The sequence below is a fragment of the Panulirus ornatus genome, chromosome 30 (genome assembly GCF_036320965.1).
Source record: "Panulirus ornatus isolate Po-2019 chromosome 30, ASM3632096v1, whole genome shotgun sequence".
NCBI lineage: Eukaryota > Metazoa > Arthropoda > Malacostraca > Decapoda > Palinuridae > Panulirus > Panulirus ornatus.
The window spans coordinates 25,858,682-25,882,005 of NC_092253.1; the positions used below are offsets into that span (position 1 = coordinate 25,858,682).

Below are 23,324 nucleotides of genomic sequence, written 5' to 3' on the forward strand. Positions count from 1 at the left end.
TGCAAGGAATATAGAGTGAACTGGAACGATGTGGTATACCGGGGTGGACGTGCTGTCAATAGATTGAACCAGGGCATGTGAAGCATCTGGGGTATACCATGGAAAGTTTTGTGGGGCCTGGATGTGGAAAGGGAGCTGTGGTTTTGGTGCATTATACATGACAGCTAGAGAGTGAGTGTGAACGAATGTGACCTTTTTTGTCTTTTCCTAGCGCTACCTCGCGCGCTGGGGGGAGGGGGGAGGGGGGTGCTATTTCATGCGTGGTGGGGTGGCGACGAGAATGGATGAAGGCAGCAAGTATGAATATGTACATGTGTATATATGTGTATGTATACGCTGAAATGTACTTGTATGCATATGTGCGCGTGTGGACGTTTATGTATATACATGTGTTTGTAGGTGGGTTGGGCCATTCTTTCGTCTGTTTCCTTGCGCTACCTCGCTGACCCGGGAGACGGCGATTAAGTATAATAAATTATAGACTTACATGACCGTGTTGCGTGAGCAATGGTCTACATACATGAGATGGGTGAGTAGACCAGGTGTTTTTGAAATGCGAGTCACCTCTGGAGAGGAACGTCTTCGGTGAATTATTAATAATTTAAACGTAAAGAACATAGAGCATATGTAAGGGAGGGTTCCTTCCTTAAGTAGGCTAGGACAACTAATGGCGTATACCTCAGGGTTTGGTCGTGACACGTCTGCCATCCTTGATCTATGTGAATGACATGCCAGGACTAGTTCATATGCGAGGGTGTTTGCGAATGTTGAAACACCGGAAATAGTAAGAAATGGTCATCACTGCATCCACCTCTCTATACATACTTAGATTAGCTCTCGAATGAGAAAGATTCATCACGGAGGAAGTGCCTTCTGTCAAATGCAAAACGGTGAAGATTCAGCATAGGGGCAGGCCTAGATATGACAATAATCTTACAGTAGGCAAAATGCAAGACTACATGAAAACATGCCTTGCTGTTCGTCATAGGACCCAACTTATCTCCAGAATACCACGTTAGAGTAATTGATACCTGTTTGTTAGGTATACAGTTGTCTTCAAGAGGTAACTTATCTGTTGGGTGAAGATTATACACCGGATATGAGCACAGGGTGTAATATTCAACTTCAACATTTAATACATGCAGTAGACTAACATTCGGATATGCTTCTCAAGTTTAGTTAATCAATGTGAAAGATTTTATGGGACAATGCAACAAAGGGTAACGAAGATAGTGCCTGCAATAAGGGACCTCGGGTCCTTGCCCATACTGGAAGAAGAAAAAGGGAGAGACTTTACAATTTCTTTTTTGTTTTGCTTTAGTTTCATTCATAACAACGTCTAGTGTACAAAGTTCTTTGATATCCTTAGAAAGAAAAATGATGTATTACTACAGTAACAGACTGGAGGATAAATGGCATGAGATGAATGTGACTCTGAAGGCACAATATTTAGAAATTCTAAAGGCTGTGTGATGGTAAACTTTAAGAGATGGAGCCCCAGCCGCCCAAAAAACAAAGAATGTCTCTCCCGCGTTGATGAAGTAGATCTTGACTTCTAATAAGAGAGGACGTCTGGACAGCTGTGACATCGGAAGATGAGCGTGAATCATGGTCGTGATGTGCAGGCGAGCCGGTACAACCTGTTGGGGTAAAAGCCCAGCAAATAAGGAAAAACATTAGGAAATATCTTGATGGGCGAGGAGACTTGCTTGCACGAGACTCCAACTGACATTGAAATTCCATCTAAGCCTTATGCATGCAGACATCTTTAGAAAATACTCGGTAAAAGAACGTTCAAAAGCATTATAAACATGCCGCTGGTAGAAGGTTAAAGGCATGGAAAGAATTCTTTTGAAAATTAGATAATTAAATTTTCAATACATCTAGCGCGGATTATCAGATAAGTTTAGTTATGTGGCTTTTAATGTAAGCTGTGGTTATACCTACGATGCCGTATATATATTTTTTTTTTTACGTGAGTTCCGGTCACGCATGCGCATCGGTAAAATGGGTAGGTTAGGTTAGGTTCTAATTAACTCTTAACCCTTCTACGTTATCAGCCAACGCATATCGTTGGTAAAATTGGCTTAAGACAATGGATGAATCCTTTGAAAAATGGCCCATTTTACCGACTCGCATGCGCGACCGGAACTCACGTAAAATAGTCCATTACGGTACCGTAAATATAGCCACTGCCTTTAATGTACTATAGAGGCAGGTGTACACCAGATGAAAGAGTCCATATCAGAGTGACTCATGACAGCGAGGAAGGTACAGAAACTGTGCGTTTATGAAATATTCTTTTGATAACATAACACAGAGTCGGGAGGGCGGGTTATTATGTCTCAGATGGAGAGCCAGTCATAACAAGGTGTTATAAATACAGCAACATCTAGATACAGTGTAGCGAGGGGCAAGTACTGAGAACGAGAACCAGTCACAGTGCAGGGAAGGGCAACTTGATGTGAGAAATGAAAATAATAAAGTATTCTGTAAAGAAAAGGAAGAGCCAGTCATGATATATGATAGTAATTACAATACATGTTACGTTCTGGTCACGAACTATTCAGTAGTACAGGGTTGCAGTCAATCCCCCCCCCCAAAAAAAAAAATATGCACATCCTTCAAAGGTTTGACCAAGTGACGTAATTCATTCAGCATATTACAACACAATTAGCATTGTTTGCGATATAACAATTCATATTATGGGACAAACATTACTTCTTCTCACTAGCAATTACGGTCTCACCTGACATGTTCAGTGTGTTGATGTACACAAACCATGACAAAATTTAAGAAAGCATCGGTTCAGACGAAAATATTCCAGTTTTTATCCAGATTCCTTTAATGGAGTCACTCCAATACCATTGTTTGCTGCTAATTCTTTAATCTCGGTTTCAGAATACGGTGTATTAAGATACTCCTACACAACATGCTATAGCAGCATATTTCTGGAGTCTTTATATATTACTTGAAAATCATCCAAATAAGCTGCTTCATTTATTACAAAACAACAGTCATATTTCTAATATACACAAATGTCTTAAAATCCACTGAGCAGGAGTTAGTTCAAACCTTGGTTTGACAAGAGGCTGGTGAACCACCTTATGGTAACTTGGATTCTTTGACACATCAGCCCTCTTGCCAGCTCTGATACACTCACCACGAGATTACTATAATAATCTCTTTACAGTCAAGGATAAAGCTGTACATTTTCCATTCTTAAATGATTTGTTAACAGACGCAGCGACATATACACACAACATCGGCAAACAGTCATAACTGCATAGTTGACTTTGAAAAATATGTTTAATAATTTTACACAAAATTTACTGCAAGTGCAGGAAGCTTTCAAGATGTAGAACGTGGGATTAATTAATGCACAGCAAAGAAGAACAAACATAAAGTTGCACAAAACAAATGAAAACTTCACACAGCGTTTTCCAAATGCCAAGCCTTACCTTAACTTTGAGTGATATGGTAGAACTATATCAGTTTTAAGAAATAATTTGCTGTAAAATGCTATCTCCTAGAATGGAGAGAAAGCTTTGAAAGAGCTCTCGATCAGTTCATTATAGCATTACTATTAAGTTGCACTAGACCCGTAACAATGAACATTAGTAAGACATGTGACTTACAAAGGATTCTGGGGAGACTGGGGCTAAAGCAGTCTTTGTTCCCCCTTCTCCCTTCCAACATTTTTGTAAACTGCAAGTAAACCATATATAGTATACACAATATTCATTTTCAAAAAATCTTTAGAAACTTTACACATAATCGAATCTCTGGTAATTTCAACAAAGTTACGAATAATGATTTCTGGAATGTCGATGCCTTTCAATTTCAAATCCCCCCCCAAAATATCGGACCTTAAGATAATCAAATGAAAAGTTCTCTCACGTTAAATGAACAGGTCTAATGAAATGAAATGAATATGCATTACATGAACTAATATTTCTTGAGTAGATGAACAGCCAGTTCATTTTCAACACAAAGTAGAGGAGGATGTCCCCACGAACACTTACATTCGCTACTAAAGATATCAAAAATGTCATAAAAGGAAGGCTATACTGCAATTCATTTCACAATTAAGAGAAAGAGTTCTTTAAAGTATTTCTTTGTAACAAAAATCATCTGCAATCACCGTAAGATTTCAAAAAAAAAAAAGAATGCATCATTGTTACTAACTGCAAAACTGCTAGAACAGCGTACCAAACCATTCCCTTAATTATTTTCACTTCACCGCGCCCTCCCCACTCCAAGTGAAGAAGCCAAAAGGAAAAATAAATACTGATAATTCATTCAATATGAAATACGTCTTGAATATTCGTAAATAATCATGAATACATCACAATCATGAATGAAACCCATCTGAGTTGATGTGCGTTCTTTAACTCTATGGATTACCATCCCTCCTGGTATTGATCATACATCTCTACATCTGCAAAAACATGAAAACTTATCGCAATTATTCGACACCTGAGGCAAATGTATACGGTAAACGCACAAAGAAATGACATCATACAATTCTGATTAGCAGATGGGAAGCCATCGGTCGTCTCCTATTCTGACTCGGTTTTACAGCATGTGTAACCAAAATATCTGACCAATTAGAAATCTAAACTCGACTGTCTTCTTCCGTGATTGGGAATTAGAAGATAGCCCATTCTGTTCTACGTTCACAAGATTTAGGGCACTGTTTTACGGCATAATGATGCTTGGACTCAAGTTTCCAGGGGGATGCCGTTTCTTAATACCCTTTTTTACCACAAGGTGCAGCATAGTGCAGGCACATTATAAAAGTCCAATTGGAAAACCAGTTTGGTGTCTTTACCTTTTTTTCTAGCTAAAATGAGGTCTTAGTAGGTTCTGCTGATTTGCAAGTAAGAGTTTCATTCCTCTTTTCCCCCCTTCTTCATAATTCTGCTCACTTTCGAGTTATCTAATGGCTAAAGGCGTAGGTATAATTCTAAAGACAACTCGGCAGGTGCAAGTACTGGTAAAACAGAGCTTCCCTTATTTACCGTTTTTTTTTTTTTTTTGGCTTAGCTTAGCTCTTTAGCTTAGTGAAGCATTCCCCCATTTCCTCCCCTAAATTCTATTTGTGTTTATTTTCTGTGTTTTTTCTTTTTATGTTTACAGGCAAGTGAATGCTGGCCGGTGTTTCTGGTGTTGCTGGACCATTGGTACATTTCACGAAGGCTGGTTGGTCAGAATTGTGCGACCAAGCTAGAGGTGACAGCACAACTCAACCCAGCTTGGTACGTCCGGCCGGCCCTACTTTGGGTCGCTTTTCTGTCTGATTAGCTGCCCCGTATATATTTTTTTTAGAGGTAAGGTGTTACAAGTACCTTTTGTGTGGGGTGGTACGCCACCCCAAAATTTGGGGCCTAGCCCACTATAGTAAACCAACCACTACTTCCGTAGGGATAGTGGTGGTAACCGACACACGCTGGACATAAAGTCCAAAAATGCAGGATTTATTATGTTACATGCGACCGGTTCAACAACTCTAGCTTCCCTCAACCCCTTCCTCATCAAGAAAGTGAGTGACGGCCAGGCTGGCTGGTGCTGTTGAGATGGTAAGGAAACTGGCTAGTGGTGACCTTCTTGTTAAAGTTTAATCATGAAATCAGGTGGCAGACTTACTAAAGCTGAGAAAATTTCATTTTTACGATGTTATGGCTTCCATTTCGGTGACCCTGAACTCCTCAGAGGCGTAATCTTGTGTCCTGATGTCATGGGCATGAGTGAGGACGACATAGTAATGAACTTGCAGACGAGGAAGTGATCGCTGCCAGATTTATTATAAAACTTATTGACGGCGAGCCACGTAGAACACCCCCCCCCCTCCCCCTCTCATCACTCTAACTTTCGGAAAATCAAAATTGCCAACTGATATTGCTGTAGGTTAGGTTAAGGTAGCTGTGAGACTTTACATACCGGATCCCTTGCGATGCTTTAAATGCTAAAGGTTTGATCATGGTGAAAAGTCCTGTACTCTTTCATCTGGATGTGGAAAGTGTGGCAGCGAGGACCATGTTGCTGACACTTGTACAGCCAAGGTGGTACTGTGCGTTAACTGTGGGGGTCGGCAACCACCCAAGCTCGTACCGAGAATGTCATCGGTACAAGTTTGAGAAAGAAGTCTGGCCAGTTAAGGTAAAGAACATTTCATATGGTGAAGCAAGGAAGAGGGTGAAGGAGACTCACCAGACTCCCAAACACAATGAGTCTTATGCTATGGCATTGAAATGTAAGCCGGTTATGGTCACAATTGCCACGCAGATAATGCGAACTGCCGAACCACAACCCAGTACTTCAGACCGACACTGACAATGATTCTGACAACAATACTGACAAAGATTTATTCTCAAAAGCCACCTGTTCTGTTAGACCGAAAAAACATGAAAGAGGACAAGACAACTTTGGTTAAACATTCAAAAGAAACTGTGGCACGTCATCGTTCCTGTGGCTCGTCAGGAGGTCTTCCTCTACGAAGTCTTCCTCGGTGGAATCGATGCACGACAATACCGTCTCCACCATCAGGAGCCGATCCCATTCCCCTGGGGACTCGCCCAAGTCCAAAAAAAAAAGGGGGGGGGGGGGCTTACACAGCTGGCCGGCTAAAGAAATCTAAAACCAACGCATTCAATATCATACAGTGGAATTGTAGAGGTCTTAGGAATAAGCAAGCGCAACTATCACTGTTGCTTGCATAATATAGGCCATCCGTTATTTGTCTACAAGAGACCAATCTGAACAGCTCAGTCGAAGATTGTGATGTTTTAGATAACTATCACCCGTATAGAAGATCATGGGGTAGTCATTTATGTAATAACTATCACCCGTATAGAAGATCATGGGGTAGCCATCTATGTAATAACTATCACCCGTATAGAAGATCATGGGGTAGTCATCTATGGACACCAAACTTACCCCATACAGAAGTGACTTTAAATTCTACTCTAGAAGCTGTCGCATGTAGAGTAAAATTTAATAACACGTACCTGGCCATTTGTTCAATTTACTGTCCCGGTTCCAATGCACTTGATGATAATGAGTTCACTTTGCTCTTTAGTCAACTACCCCACACAAAACTAATTCTTGGAGACTTCAACGTTCATCATCATCATCATCAGTGGGGAAGTATACGGGCAGACTCTCGTGGGAAACAAATGATAAATTATATCATCAACTGTAATCTCTCTCTTCTGAACGATGGTAGTGGAACTCGTGTAGATGATCGGACAGGAAACGTCTCAGCCATCGACCTATCTTTGTCATCCCTGGATATACTAAATGACATCACCTGAGGTACTTATGACGACTCCTTGGGAAGTGACCACTTCTCAATCTGTCTTATACATGCGACAATAGTACCAGACCGTCTCTCATTAGATTCAGTTATAAGAAAGCAGACTGGGGGTCATTCTCAAGACGAGCCGTCCTAGATATATCCGGAGATGACATTGACACAAAGGTCAATACTTTGTGTCAATAATGTAACCAATACCATCCTGCGGGCTGCTGAGGCCTCTATTCCTAAGATCCCTACAATGTCCACAAAGCACAGAGTTCCTTGGTGGACACCAGATTGCCGAAATGTGATCGCAATAGCAGATATAGGATGGTCGACAAAAAGCCTCAGATAACAACTTCATTATATATCAACAAGCGAGAGCTCAGGCAAGGAGAACAATAAGACAAGCCAGAAGAGACTTCTGGTGTGGTTAGGTTTCAACTGTTAATAAGGACACACCCAGCAGTCAGGTCTGGTCCACAATAAGGACACACTCAGCAGTCAGGTCTGGTCCACAATAAAGAAAATGAACAGAAAATATAAACAACCATCCATCCCTCAACTCACCACGCAAGACGGCACCATAGACGACCCAGTTGACATAGCCAACGCTATCGCCAGGAGATTCTCAGACATAAGTAGCTCGGCCAGTTACGATCGACGATTTGTACCTCACAAACGTCAAGCCGAGCAGACAGTGACTGACTTTGCCACAGAAGATGACACTATGCCATATAATAATGCATTTACTCCTAAAGAATTACTTCTTGTCCTGAAATCCTGCAACGGTTCCAGCCCAGGACCCAGCGGGATAACCTACGAGATGATCCACCATCTTCGTCAAGCCAACCTGACTAAGGTGTTAGCATTGTACAATGAGATTTGGACGTCTCGAACGTTTCCAAACTCATGGCGCTTTGCGCACGTCATCCCCATCCTAAAGGTTCTGGACGCCTTATGATTATCAATTCGTTTCGACCTATTGCGTTGACGAGCTGCATTTGCAAGGTCATGGAAAGAATGGTTAATAAAAGGATTCTTTTTTATTAGAATCGCAAAATTTATTAGATGATCAACAGTGTGCATTCCGCAAACACAGAAGCGCAATGGATCGTGTAATGAATTTAGAACATAACATTTTTGAGATACTTTTATAAAGAAAGATTTTTGACCTGCAGTTCTTTTTAAATTTGGAAAAAGCCTTTTACATGACATGACTAAACGGAATCTTAAGCAAACTTTATGCTATTGGTTTAAGAGGTTCTTTTCCTGTTTTATAAACAATTTCTTACATGACAGAACATTCAGTGTCAGGCTTACTGCATCAAATGTAATCTCGGACATATTTGTCCAAGAAAATGGGGTGCCGCAAGGCAGCGTTTTGAGCCCAACATTATCTAATATTATGATCAAGGATAAAGCGTCTCCAGCTCCCATCCCTCGACACCTGACTCACTTTATGCTGATGATTGTGCAATATGGCACATCCTCGCCTGTTGCACAATTTTCGGCTGAGCGGGTTCAAATTACACTTGAATCCGTTTAACGTTGGGTGGCGCTACAGTGGGGATGGAAGTTTAACGTTGGGTGGCGCTACAGTGGGGATGGAAGTTTAACGTTGGGTGGCACTACAGTGGAGATGGAAGTTTAACGTTGGGTGGCGCTACAGTGGGGATGGAAGTTTAACGTTGGGTGGCGCTACAGTGGGGATGGAAGTTTAACGTTGGGTGGCGCTACAGTGGGGATGGAAGTTTAACGTTGGGTGGCACTACAGTGGGGATGGAAGTTTAACGTTGGGTGGCACTACAGTGGAGATGGAAGTTTAACGTTGGGTGGCGCTACAGTGGGGATGGAAGTTTAACGTTGGGTGGCGCTACAGTGGGGATGGAAGTTTAACGTTGGGTGGCGCTACAGTGGGGATGGAAGTTTAACGTTGGGTGGCACTACAGTGGGGATGGAAGTTTAACGTTGGGTGGCGCTACAGTGGGGATGGAAGTTTAACGTTGGGTGGCGCTACAGTGGGGATGGAAGTTTAACGTTGGGTGGCACTACAGTGGGGATGGAAGTTTAACGTTGGGTGGCGCTACAGTGGGGATGGAAGTTTAACGTTGGGTGGCGCTACAGTGGGGATGGAAGTTTAACGTTGGGTGGCACTACAGTGGGGATGAAAGTTTAACGTTGGGTGGCACTACAGTGGGGATGGAAGTTTAACGTTGGGTGGCGCTACAGTGGGGATGGAAGTTTAACGTTGGGTGGCACTACAGTGGGGATGGAAGTTTAACGTTGGGTGGCACTACAGTGGAGATGGAAGTTTTCACCAAGTAAAAGTGTCGCGGATGTTTTTACCCGTAAAAATAGAATCCCGAATTTGCAGCTAAAATCAGAGAAGAACCCGATTCCCTTTTGTAATAATGTAAGATTCCTTGCGTTACACTGACCAAAAATTGAATTGGAGAAAAAAAAACCACTTAGATTATTTGATTACAAATATTTATAAACGGTTAAATATTCTTAAGTATCTCTGGGGGAGCCGACAGGAAATCTTTATCAATGTTGTACAAGGTCATTATTACAAGTAAACTGAACTATGGCTCTCAGGTGTATGCTTCGGCGAGCGACTGTACCTTGAGAATATTGGATGTGCTACAGAATAAATACCTGCCACTGTCTTGGAGCTCTGTCATGTACCAGAGTTCTGCGACTGCAAGTTGAGGCAAGTGTACCCCCTCTCCGGCTGCGTTAAAATGAATTAACGTTAAAGTGTGGTATTGTGATGACCAGGAGAAGACACACTACTGCCTGGCGCCTGGCACAACAATGTGAACAGTTCGTCAGGAGAGGCGTCAGGCCCCTGGCCCTCAGAATACACTTCCTCAGAGAGAAATCTGGTCTGAAAGTGCAAGACGTGGACACGCTGGTCAGAAAGAAACTACCTCCCTGAGAACAGCCAAAAATAAAAACTACAACTAACTGGCTCCTTGTGGCGAAAAGGAACGTGCCGGAGAGTGAGGTACACCAGAGATTCCGTCATGTCATCATGGATCATTTATCATATGTCCACTTCTACACAAATGGCTCCAAGACAGGTGAGTGTGTGGGTGCAAGTGTGTGGGCGAATGAATATTCTCTTCGGTACAGCTACTGAACCATACATCTGTCTTCTGCGCGGAATTATTGGCTATTAACAAGGCCATAGATTATATAATTAATTCAATTCATATTAAATCAGTCATTTTTACAGATTCATTGTCAGCACTTAATGCTATAAACTTGGGTTATACCGAGTCAAATGAAATTCAGGGCAACATCATTGATAAACTAAATTCATGTAATAAAGATATCATCTTGATCTGGGAGGCTGGCTGGCGGGTCATTGTAACATTTACGGCAACAATGAACAGGCAGACCGGTTGGCTAGGTCGACCTCAGAACTCGAGGAGGTGGTTCCGATCCCTCGGGAGCTGGGCTCCTGCTTTTCCTTGGGAAAGGATTCAATATTTCTTCTGTGGCAAAGTCAGTGGACCAGCCTGACTATACCAAGAAAATATAAACCACAAGTAGCGGACTGGACGACCTGGTGGTACAGGAAGAATAGAAGAGAGGAAGTCGTCCTGGCCCGTCTACGTCTCAACTGTACCTACAACACCCACCTACAACTATACACAACACACAACACCTACCTACAACTATACATCACACACAACACCTACCTACAACCATGCATCACACACAACACCCACCTACAACTATACATCACACACAACACCCACCTACAACTATACATCACACACAACACCCACCTACAACTATACATCACACACAACACCCACCTACAACCATACATCACACACAACACCCACCTACAACTATACATCACACACAACACCCACCTACAACCATACATCACACACAACACCCACCTACAACTATACATCACACACAACACCCACCTACAACCATGCATCACACACAACACCCACCTACAACTATACATCACACACAACACCCACCTACAACCATGCATCACACACAACACCCACCTACAACTATACATCACACACAACACCCACCTACAACTATACATCACACACAGCACCCACCTACAGCCATACATCACACACAACACCCACCTACAACCATACATCACACACAACACCCACCTACAACCATACATCACACACAACACCCACCTACAACCATACATCACACACAACACCCACCTACAACCATACATCACACACAACACCCACCTACAACCATACATCATACACAACACCCACCTACAACCATACATCACACACAACACCCACCTACAACCATACATCACACACAACACCCACCTACAACCATACATCACACACAACACCCACCTACAACCATACATCACACACAACACCCACCTACAACCATACATCACACACAACACCCACCTACAACCATACATCATACACAACACCCACCTACAACCATACATCACACACAACACCCACCTACAACCATACATCACACACAACACCCACCTACAACCATACATCACACACAACACCCACCTACAACCATACATCACACACAACACCCTCCTACAACCATACATCACACACAACACCCACCTACAACCATACATCACACACAACACCCACCTACAACTATACATCACACACAACACCCACCTACAACCATACATCACACACAACACCCACCTACAACTATACATCACACACAACACCCACCTACAACCATACATCACACACAACACCCACCTACAACCATACATCACACACAACACCCACCTACAACCATACATCACACACAACACCCACCTACAACTATACATCACACACAACACCCACCTACAACCATACATCACACACAACACCCACCTACAACTATACATCACACACAACACCCACCTACAACCATACATCACACACAACACCCACCTACAACCATGCATCACACACAACACCCACCTACAACTATACATCACACACAACACCCACCTACAACTATACATCACACACAGCACCCACCTACAGCCATACATCACACACAACACCCACCTACAACCATACATCACACACAACACCCACCTACAACCATACATCACACACAACACCCACCTACGTCCCTGTACAAAAACTTTCCAACAAGATGCGAAACCTGCGAATCAAATCTGACAATAGACAATGTGCTCACACAGTGCACGAAACATCATGACAACAAGACGAAGCTGATAGAATATTTCAAGAACAAGAAAACCAACTTCACCATCTACCATCTACTTGGTGATGATAACAACATAATCAACCAGTCGTTTATCTTGCTCAAGGAAACGGAAACAATCATGATATAAGGTGGTTCGTTGGTTCGACTCTTTTGTGCCGGAGTTGGCTTCGGGCTGTGGCTGCTTTCGCTCTGGGCTGGTTGTGTGGTGGACGAAGCAATTCGCTCATTATGCTGCTGGCCAGGATCGGGGCTGGTTCGGCCTAGGGTTGGTTTCGTTATGGTGTCCAGCTGACGAGTTGCCGAAGCCATTATGTTATATTTTATATGTATGTTCTATGTTATGGTGAAGGATTATCTCTAATCTATCCTTTCACTTTGGCAGACCTTCTGGCAGCTGCACCAGTGGATGTTGTGCCCACTAGGTGGTGTTTGTGCCACGTCCACACAATAAGCACTTACCAACTTTTATCCCAATCTTTTTGTTTTTTCCTATAGGATAGGTAGTACTTATAGGTATTGATGTCTTTATTAGGTAGGGATTTTACACAGTCAAAAATCAAACAGGGTTGCAGGCCTAATGACCTTACATAGGTCGCTGGCCGTTAAACAACAGCAGCAGGTGTAATAGCAGAGCAAGAAAGAAAAAACCAAACATGGCTTTCGCTTGATATTCTTCTGGAGACATGGCTACTTCCGTAAACCTTTCCTCACTGTATTCATCACTCGTAGATTCTCTGCATTTTGGAAATCTCAACTACTATTTGCTGGATAAACTTAAAGCCAACTGACACGATAGCGAACAGTTGCCCCAGAATACCATATGTTTCTATGCTCATTTTTAAGTTACTTGTAAACTCTTTTACCTCCTGTCTGTAGAATATACTTTTACTAGTGGCACTCCTTCATCTACTACCAACGTAAATCAAGTTACATAACAATATTATAGGATATATACATAATCAATTTGCATAATATTAAGATAACATCAAGATACTACCAATCATAATTTAACTATAATTGGAAGTGATGGTACAATATTAATAGAATACTGCAATCACAGAGAAACAATACTAACACATGAAAATAACTTAGCCTCTATGTTGAGTATCAACGGCTAAATTAGTCCACCAAGTAGAAACAAAGTCTGGTTATTCCTCTGTCGTCTCTCAGAGATCTTCCAAATTTGACATCTGAGCTGACCGGGTGTTTATCTCGTGTCCAAACGGTACACGTCACTAGGTCAGCTGCAGGACAACTTCCGTGTGGGTCCGTTGGAGTCACTCCATTGCCATCACGAACCACCTGCGATAAACAGTTGTGGGGGCTTGAACAAAACCGGCATACATTAAGCGTTTTAAAAATTGCTAGGCTTGGAGGAGGTCATTAATGTTAACGACATACATTTCTAACAGGAGGAAGTATGAAGGTCTGTTCAAACATGAATTCTGTTTCACGGTAAACGAAACTTCAAAACCTTGCCTCACTTTCAGCGTTAAAGAACTTGATATTGTGATCTTTCAAAACTTAGACAGTACATACAGCAGCAGCATACCAGTGGGTCCTTTCAAGGCTATTTGTGACAGTGGAAGGGATGAGAAACAGTGAGAGGTGAGTAAGCAAATAATCGTAATGTGCACAGCTGGAGGCGCATTTGATGTTACTTGTGGACTTCAAGCGTACTTTATGTAAAGTTTACCTTTGACCGGATCTTAATGCCTTAATGCTTAATGTCGGAGCTCCTTGTGGAAATCATTTGCAGAGCTTGAATTAAATATACATATATATATATGTATTGAAGAATGTGTGGAAGTCGAGAACATTATCTCGGAAAGCAAAAATGGGTATGTTTGAAGGAATAGTGGTTCCAACAATGTTGTATGGTTGCGAGGCGTGGGCTATGGATAGAGTTGTGCGCAGGAGGATGGATGTGCTGGAAATGAGATGTTTGAGGACAATGTGTGGTGTGAGGTGGTTTGATCGAGTGAGCAACGTAAGGGTAAGAGAGATGTGTGGAAATAAAAAGAGCGTGGTTGAGAGAGCAGAAGAGGGTGTTTTGAAGTGGTTTGGGCATATGGAGAGGATGAGTGAGGAAAGATTGACCAAGAGGATATATGTGTCGGAGGTGGAGGGAACAAGGAGAAGAGGGAGACCAAATTGGAGGTGGAAAGATGGAGTGAAAAAGATTTTGTGTGATCGGGGCCTGAACATGCAGGAGGGTGAAAGGAGGGCAAGGAATAGAGTGAATTGGAGCGATGTGGTATACCGGGGTTGACGTGCTGTCAGTGGATTGAATCAAGGCATGTGAAGCATCTGGGGTAAACCATGGAAAGCTGTGTAGGTATGTATATTTGCGTGTGTGGGCGTATGTATATACATGTGTATGGGGGGGGCCATTTCTTTCGTCTGTTTCCTTGCGCTACCTCGAAAACGCGGGAGACAGCGACAAAGTATAATAAAAATATAAAAATATATATATATATATATATATATCATACAAACCTTCAACAGCCAGGATCGAACCCGGGACCCCTGTGCAACAGGCGGGAGCGCTACCGCTAGGGTATGATCGTCCCTAACAGGGAAATGACTATTCGAATACTGTGTACTCGAATACCATTCGTCTCACGTTGGTGAGCAACCGTGTCTACACCGGTCATTTCCAATCAAGCTCACACAGCCAGCAGATAGCATTTTACCGAAGCTAACTGTACAACGCGGAGGTATATGAATACGAACAACGTGCATATGAACACGCACCTTCATAAAAGGAGGTTTGTATGTTCTATAAAGGTGCGCGTTCATATGCACTTTGTACATATATAAACACACACACACACACACACACACACATATATATATATATATATATATATATATATATATATATATATATATATATATATATATATATATATATGTATATATATATATTGGAAAGGATCACAGTTTTTGCGCGTGATCAAGATATTCCTATGAGTCCACGGGGAAAATGAAACACGAAAAGTTCCCAAGTGCACTTTCGTGTAATAATCACATCATCAGGGGAGACACAAGAGAGAAATATAACAGGCAGTTGATATACATCGAAGAGACGAAGCTAGGACGCCATTTGGTAAACATGTGATTGTGCAAAACATGTTTTGGTTGAGGGACAAGTCAACTGGGAGGTGAGTTTGAATGGAGAAAACTGGAGGAAGTGAAGTGTTTTAGATATCTGGGAGTGGATTTGGCAGCGGATGGAACCATGGTAGCGGAAGTGAATCATAGGATGGGGGAGGGGGCAAAGGTTCTGGGAGCGTTGAAAAATGTGTGGAAGTCGAGAACGTTATCTTGGAAAGCAAAAATGGGTATGTTTGAAGGAATAGTGGTTTCAACAATGTTATATGGTTGTGAGGCGTGGGCTATAGATAGAGTTGTGCGAAGGAGGGTGGATGTGCTGAAAATGATATGTTTCAGGACAATACGTGGTGTGAAGTGGTTTGATTGAGTAAGTAATGAAAGGGTAAGAGAGATGTGTGGTTATAAAAAGAGTGTGGTTGAGAGAGCAGAAGAGGGTGTTTTGAAATGGTTTGGTCACATGGAGAGAATGAGTGAGGAAAGATTGACAAAGAGGATATATATGTCAGAGGTGGAGGGAACGAGGAGAAGTGGGAGACCAAATTGGAGATGGAAAGATGGAGTGAGAAAGATTTTGAGTGATCAGGGCCTGAACATGCGGGAGGGTGAAAGGCGTGTAAGGAATAGAGTGAATTGGAACGATGTGGTATACCGGGGTGGACGTACTGTCAATGGATTCAACCAGGGCATGTGAAGCGTCTGGGGTAAACCATGGAAAGTTTTGTGGGGCCTGGATGTGGAAAGGGAGCTGTGGTTTCGGTGCATTATACACGACAGCTAGAGACTGAGTGTGAACGAATGTGGCCTTTATTGTCTTTTCCTAGCACTACCTCGCGCACATGCAGAGGGAGGGGGTTTTCATTTCATGTGTGGTGGGGTGACGAGGGGAATGAATAAGGGCAGACAGTATGAATTATGCACATGTGTATATATGTATATGTCTCTGTGTGTATATATATGTATACGTTAAGATATATAGGTTTCTTCTTTAGGGAAAAAAAAAAAAAAAAAGATGAAACAGAGAAAGGGGCCAGGTGAGGATATTCCCTCAAAGGCCCAGTCCTCATCCTCTGTTCTTAACGCTACCTCGCTAATGCGGGAAATGGCAATTAGTATAAAAAAAAAAAGATGTATAGGTATATATATGTGCGTGTGTGGACGTGTATGTATATACATGTGTACGTGGGTGGGTTGGGCCATTCTTTCGTCTGTTTCCTTGCGCTACCTCGCTAACGCGGGACAGAGCAACAAAGTATAATGAATAAATGATATATATATATATATATATATATATATATATTTTTTTTTTTTTTTTTTTTTTTTTATACTTTGTCGCTGTCTCCCGCGTTTGCGAGGTAGCGCAAGGAAACAGACGAAAGAAATGGCCCAACCCCCCCCCCCCCCATACACATGTACATACACACGTCCACACACGCAAATATACATACCTACACAGCTTTCCATGGTTTACCCCAGACGCTTCACATGCCTTGATTCAATCCACTGACAGCACGTCAACCCCTGTATACCACATGGCTCCAATTCACTCTATTCCTTGCCCTCCTTTCACCCTCCTGCATGTTCAGGCCCCGATCACACAAAATCTTTTTCACTCCATCTTTCCACCTCCAATTTGGTCTCCCTCTTCTCCTCGTTCCCTCCACCTCCGACACATATATCCTCTTGGTCAATCTTTCCTCACTCATTCTCTCCATGTGCCCAAACCATTTCAAAACACCCTCTTCTGCTCTCTCAACCACGCTCTTTTTATTTCCACACATCTCTCTTACCCTTACGTTACTTACTCGATCAAACCACCTCACACCACACATTGTCCTCAAACATCTCATTTCCAGCACATCCATCCTCCTGCGCACATCTCTATCCATAGCCCACGCCTCGCAACCATACAACATTGTTGGAACCACTATTCCTTCAAACATACCCATTTTTGCTTTCCGAGATAATGTTCTCGACTTCCACACATTTTTCAAGGCTCCCAAAATTTTCGCCCCCTCCCCCACCCTATGATCCACTTCCGCTTCCATGGTTCCATCCGCTGCCAGATCCACTCCCAGATATCTAAAACACTTCACTTCCTCCAGTTTTTCTCCATTCAAACTCACCTCCCAATTGACTTGACCCTCACCCCTACTGTACCTAATAACCTTGCTCTTATTCCCATTTACTCTTAACTTTCTTCTTCCACACACTTTACCAAACTCAGTCACCAGCTTCTGCAGTTTCTCACATGAATCAGCCACCAGTGCTGTATCATCAGCGAACAACAACTGACTCACTTCCCAAGCTCTCTCATCCCCAACAGACTTCATACTTGCCCCTCTTTCCAGGACTCTTGCATTTACCTCCCTAACAACCCCATCCATAAACAAATTAAACAACCATGGAGACATCACACACCCCTGCCGCAAACCTACATTCACTGAGAACCAATCACTTTCCTCTCTTCCTACACGTACACATGCCTTACATCCTCGATAAAAACTTTTCACTGCTTCTAACAACTTGCCTCCCACACCATATATTCTTAATACCTTCCACAGAGCATCTCTATCAACTCTATCATATGCCTTCTCCAGATCCATAAATGCTACATACAAATCCATTTGCTTTTCTAAGTATTTCTCACATACATTCTTCAAAGCAAACACCTGATCCACACATCCTCTACCACTTCTGAAACCGCACTGCTCTTCCCCAATCTGATGCTCTGTACATGCCTTCACCCTCTCAATCAATACCCTCCCATATAATTTACCAGGAATACTCAACAAACTTATACCTCTGTAATTTGAGCACTCACTCTTATCCCCTTTGCCTTTGTACAATGGCACTATGCACGCATTCCGCCAATCCTCAGGCACCTCACCATGAGTCATACATACATTAAATAACCTTACCAACCAGTCAACAATACAGTCACCCCCTTTTTTAATAAATTCCACTGCAATACCATCCAAACCTGCTGCCTTGCCGGCTTTCATCTTCCGCAAAGCTTTTACTACCTCTTCTCTGTTTACCAAATCATTTTCCCTAACCCTCTCACTTTGCACACCACCTCGACCAAAACACCCTATATCTGCCACTATATATATATATATATATATATATATATATATATATATATATATATATATATATATATATATATATATATATATATATATATATATATATATATATAGTTTTGGAAAGAGGGGCAAGTATGAAGTCTGTTGGGGATGAGAGAGCTTGGGAAGTGAGTCAGTTGTTGTTCGCTGATGATACAGCACTGGTGGCTGATTCATGTGAGAAACTACAGAAGCTGGTGACTGAGTTTGGTAAAGTGTGTGGAAGAAGAAAGTTAAGAGTAAATGTGAATAAGAGCAAGGTTATTAGGTACAGTAGGGTTGAGGGTCAAGTCAATTGGGAGGTGAGTTTGAATGGAGAAAAACTGGAGGAAGTGAAGTGTTTTAGATATCTGGGAGTGGATCTGGCAGCGGATGGAACCATGGAAGCGGAAGTGGATCATAGGGTGGGGGAGGGGGCGAAAATTCTGGGGGCCTTGAAGAATGTGTGGAAGTCGAGAACATTATCTCGGAAAGCAAAAATGGGTATGTTTGAAGGAATAGTGGTTCCAACAATGTTGTATGGTTGCGAGGCGTGGGCTATGGATAGAGTTGTGCGCAGGAGGATGGATGTGCTGGAAATGAGGTGTTTGAGGACAATGTGAGGTGTGAGGTGGTTTGATCGAGTGAGTAACGTAAGGGTAAGAGAGATGTGTGGAAATAAAAAGAGCGTGGTTGAGAGAGCAGAAGAGGGTGTTTTGAAGTGGTTTGGGCACATGGAGAGAATGAGTGAGGAAAGATTGACCAAGAGGATATATGTGTCGGAGGTGGAGGGAACGAGGAGAAGAGGGAGACCAAATTGGAGGTGGAAAGATGGAATGAAAAAGATTTTGTGTGATCGGGGCCTGAACATGCAGGAGGGTGAAAGGAGGGCAAAGAATAGAGTGAATTGGAGCGATGTGGTATACCGGGGTTGACGTGCTGTCAGTGGATTGAATCAAGGCATGTGTATGGGGGTGGGTTGGGCCATTTCTTTCGTCTGTTTCCTTGCGCTACCTCGCAAACGCGGGAGACAGCGACAAAGCAAAAAAAAAAAAAAAAAAAAAAAATATACTTATTTCATATTCATTATTCTTTGTCGCTGTCTCCCGCGTTACGAGGTAGCGCAAGGAAGCAGACGAAAGAATGGCCCAACTCACCCACATACACATGTATATACATACACGTCCACACACGCACATATACATACCTATACATCTCAACGTATATATATATATATATATATATATATATATATATATATATATATATATATATATATATATATATATATATATATATATATATACTTATTTCATATTCATTATTCTTTGTCGCTGTCTCCCGCGTTACGAGGTAGCGCAAGGAAACAGACGAAAGAACGGCCCAACTCACCCACATACACATGTATATACATACACGTCCACACACGCACATATACATACCTATACATCTCAACGTATATATATATATATATATATATATATATATATATATATATATATATATATATACACACACACAGACCTATACATATATACACATGTACATAATTCATACTGTCTGCTCTTATCCATTCCCATCACCACCCCGCCACACATGAAAAGACAACCCCTCCCCCCGCATGTGTGCGAGGTAGTGCTAGGAAAAGACAACAAAGGCCACATTCGTTCACACTCAGTCTCTAACTGTCATGTATAATGCACCGAAACCACAGTTCCCTTTCCACAACCAGGCCCCACAAAACTTTCCATGGTTTACCCCAGACGCTTCAAATGCCCTGGTCTAATCCATTGACAATCCATTGTTCAAGATAATCGCATGTTTACCAAATGGCGTCCTAGCTTTGTCCCTTCGATGTATATCAACTGACTTATATTTCTCTCTTGTGTCTCCCCTGATGATGTGATTATTACACGAAAGTGCACTTGGGAACTTTTCGTGTTTCATTTTGTCCGTGGACTCATAGGAATATCTTGATCACGCGCAAAATTGTGATCCTTTCCAATATATATATATATATATATATATATATATATATATATATATATATATATATATATATATATATATATATATATATATATATATTATTTTTATTTCTTTTATTATACTTTGTCGCTGTCTCCCGCGTTTGCGAGGTAGCGCAAGGAAACAGACGAAAGAAATGGCCCAACCCCCCCCATACACATGTATATACATACGTCCACACACGCAAATATACATACCTACACAGCTTTCTATGGTTTACCCCAGACGCTTCACATGCCCTGCTTCAATCCACTGACAGCACGTCAACCCCGTTACACCACATCGCTCCAATTCACTCTATTCCTTGCCCTCCTTTCACCCTCCTGCATGTTCAGGCCCCGATCACACAAAATCTTTTTCACTCCATCTTTCCACCTCCAATTTGGTCTCCCTCTTCTCCTTGTTCCCTCCACCTCCGACACATATATCCTCTTGGTCAATCTTTCCTCACTCATCCTCTCCATGTGCCCAAACCACTTCAAAACACCCTCTTCTGCTCTCTCAACCACGCTCTTTTTATTTCCACACATCTCTCTTACCCTTACGTTACTCACTCGATCAAACCACCTCACACCACACATTGTCCTCAAACATCTCATTTCCAGCACATCCATCCTCTTGCGCACAACTCTATCCATAGCCCACGCCTCGCAACCATACAACATTGTTGGAACCACTATTCCTTCAAACATACCCATTTTTGCTTTCCGAGATAATGTTCTCGACTTCCACACATTCTTCAAGGCCCCCAGGATTTTCGCCCCCTCCCCCACCCTATGATCCACTTCCGCTTCCATGGTTCCATCCGCTGCCAGATCCACTCCCAGATATCTAAAACACTTCACTTCCTCCAGTTTTTCTCCATTCAAACTCACCTCCCAATTGACTTGACCCTCAACCCTACTGTACCTAATTACCTTGCTCTTATTCACATTTACTCTTAACTTTCTTCTTTCACACACTCTACCAAACTCAGTCACAAGCTTCTGCAGTTTCTCACATGAATCAGCCACCAGCGCTGTATCATCAGCGAACAACAACTGACTCACTTCCCAAGCTCTCTCATCCCCAACAGACTTCATACTTGCCCCTCTTTCCAAAACTCTTGCATTCACCTCCCTAACAACCCCATCCATAAACAAATTAAACAACCATGGAGACATCACACACCCCTGCCGCAAACCTACATTCACTGAGAACCAATCACTTTCCTCTCTTCCTACACGTACACATGCCTTACATCCTCGATAAAAACTTTTCACTGCTTCCAACAACTTGCCTCCCACACCATATATTCTTAATACCTTCCACAGAGCATCTCTATCAACTCTATCATATGCCTTCTCCAGATCCATAAACGCTACATACAAATCCATTTGCTTTTCTAAGTATTTCTCACATACATTCTTCAAAGCAAACACCTGATCCACACATCCTCTACCACTTCTGAAACCACACTGCTCTTCCCCAATCTGATGCTCTGTACATGCCTTCACCCTCTCAATCAATACCCTCCCATATAATTTACCAGGAATACTCAACAAACTTATACCTCTGTAATTTGAGCACTCACTCTTATCCCCTTTGCCTTTGTACAAAGGCACTATGCACGCATTCCGCCAATCCTCAGGCACCTCACCATGAGTCATACATACATTAAATAACCTTACCAACCAGTCAATAATACAGTCACCCCCTTTTTTAATAAATTCCACTGCAATACCATCCAAACCTGCTGCCTTGCCGGCTTTCATCTTCCGCAAAGCTTTTACTACCTCTTCTCTGTTTACCAAATCATTTTCTCTAACCCTCTCACTTTGCACACCTCCTCGACCAAAACACCCTATATCTGCCACTCTATCATCAAACACATTCAACAAACCTTCAAAATACTCACTCCATCTCCTTCTCACATCACCACTACTTGTTATCACCTCCCCATTTGCGCCCTTCACTGAAGTTCCCATTTGCTCCCTTGTCTTACGCACTTTATTTACCTCCTTCCGGAACATCTTTTTATTCTCCCTAAAATATAATGATACTCTCTCACCCCAACTCTCATTTGCCGTCTTTTTCACCTCTTGCACCTTTCTCTTGACCTCCTGTCTCTTTCTTTTATACATCTCCCACTCAATTGCATTTTTTCCCTGCAAAAATCGTCCAAATGCCTCTCTCTTCTCTTTCACTAATAATCTTACTTCTTCATCCCATCACTCACTACCCTTTCTAATCAACCCGCCTCCCACTCTTCTCATGCCACAAGCATCTTTTGCGCAATCCATCACTGATTCCCTAAACACATCCCATTCCTCCCCCACTCCCCTTACTTCCATTGTTCTCACCTTTTTCCATTCTGTACTCAGTCTCTCCTGGTACTTCCTCACACAAGTCTCCTTCCCAAGCTCACTTACTCACACCACCCTCTCACCACCTTCTTCATATATATATATATATATATATATATATATATATATATATATATATATATATATATATATATATATATATATATATATATATTTTTTTTTATACTATTCGCC

General features: G+C 42.2%; 1 protein-coding gene and 1 long non-coding RNA gene across 4 annotated transcripts in view; both read right to left on the bottom strand.

Moving 5' to 3' along the window:
* Positions 1-1,098: 1,098 nt before the first annotated feature.
* Positions 1,099-6,521, bottom strand: LOC139758514 (uncharacterized). The gene is made up of 2 exons (XR_011714859.1): positions 5,944-6,521; positions 1,099-1,640 (listed from the first exon to the last, which is right to left on the bottom strand). It is a non-coding gene; the product is annotated as an uncharacterized lncRNA (long non-coding RNA).
* A 6,515-nt stretch (positions 6,522-13,036) lies between these two features.
* Positions 13,037-23,324, bottom strand: part of LOC139758518 (cytochrome P450 3A11-like) — a 58,811-nt gene continuing 48,523 nt past the window's right edge. For all 3 annotated transcript variants that reach the window (XM_071680037.1, XM_071680035.1, XM_071680036.1), the window contains one exon: positions 13,037-13,831. The gene's annotated coding sequence lies outside the window, so the exon portion shown is untranslated. The remainder of the gene's footprint in view (positions 13,832-23,324) is intronic.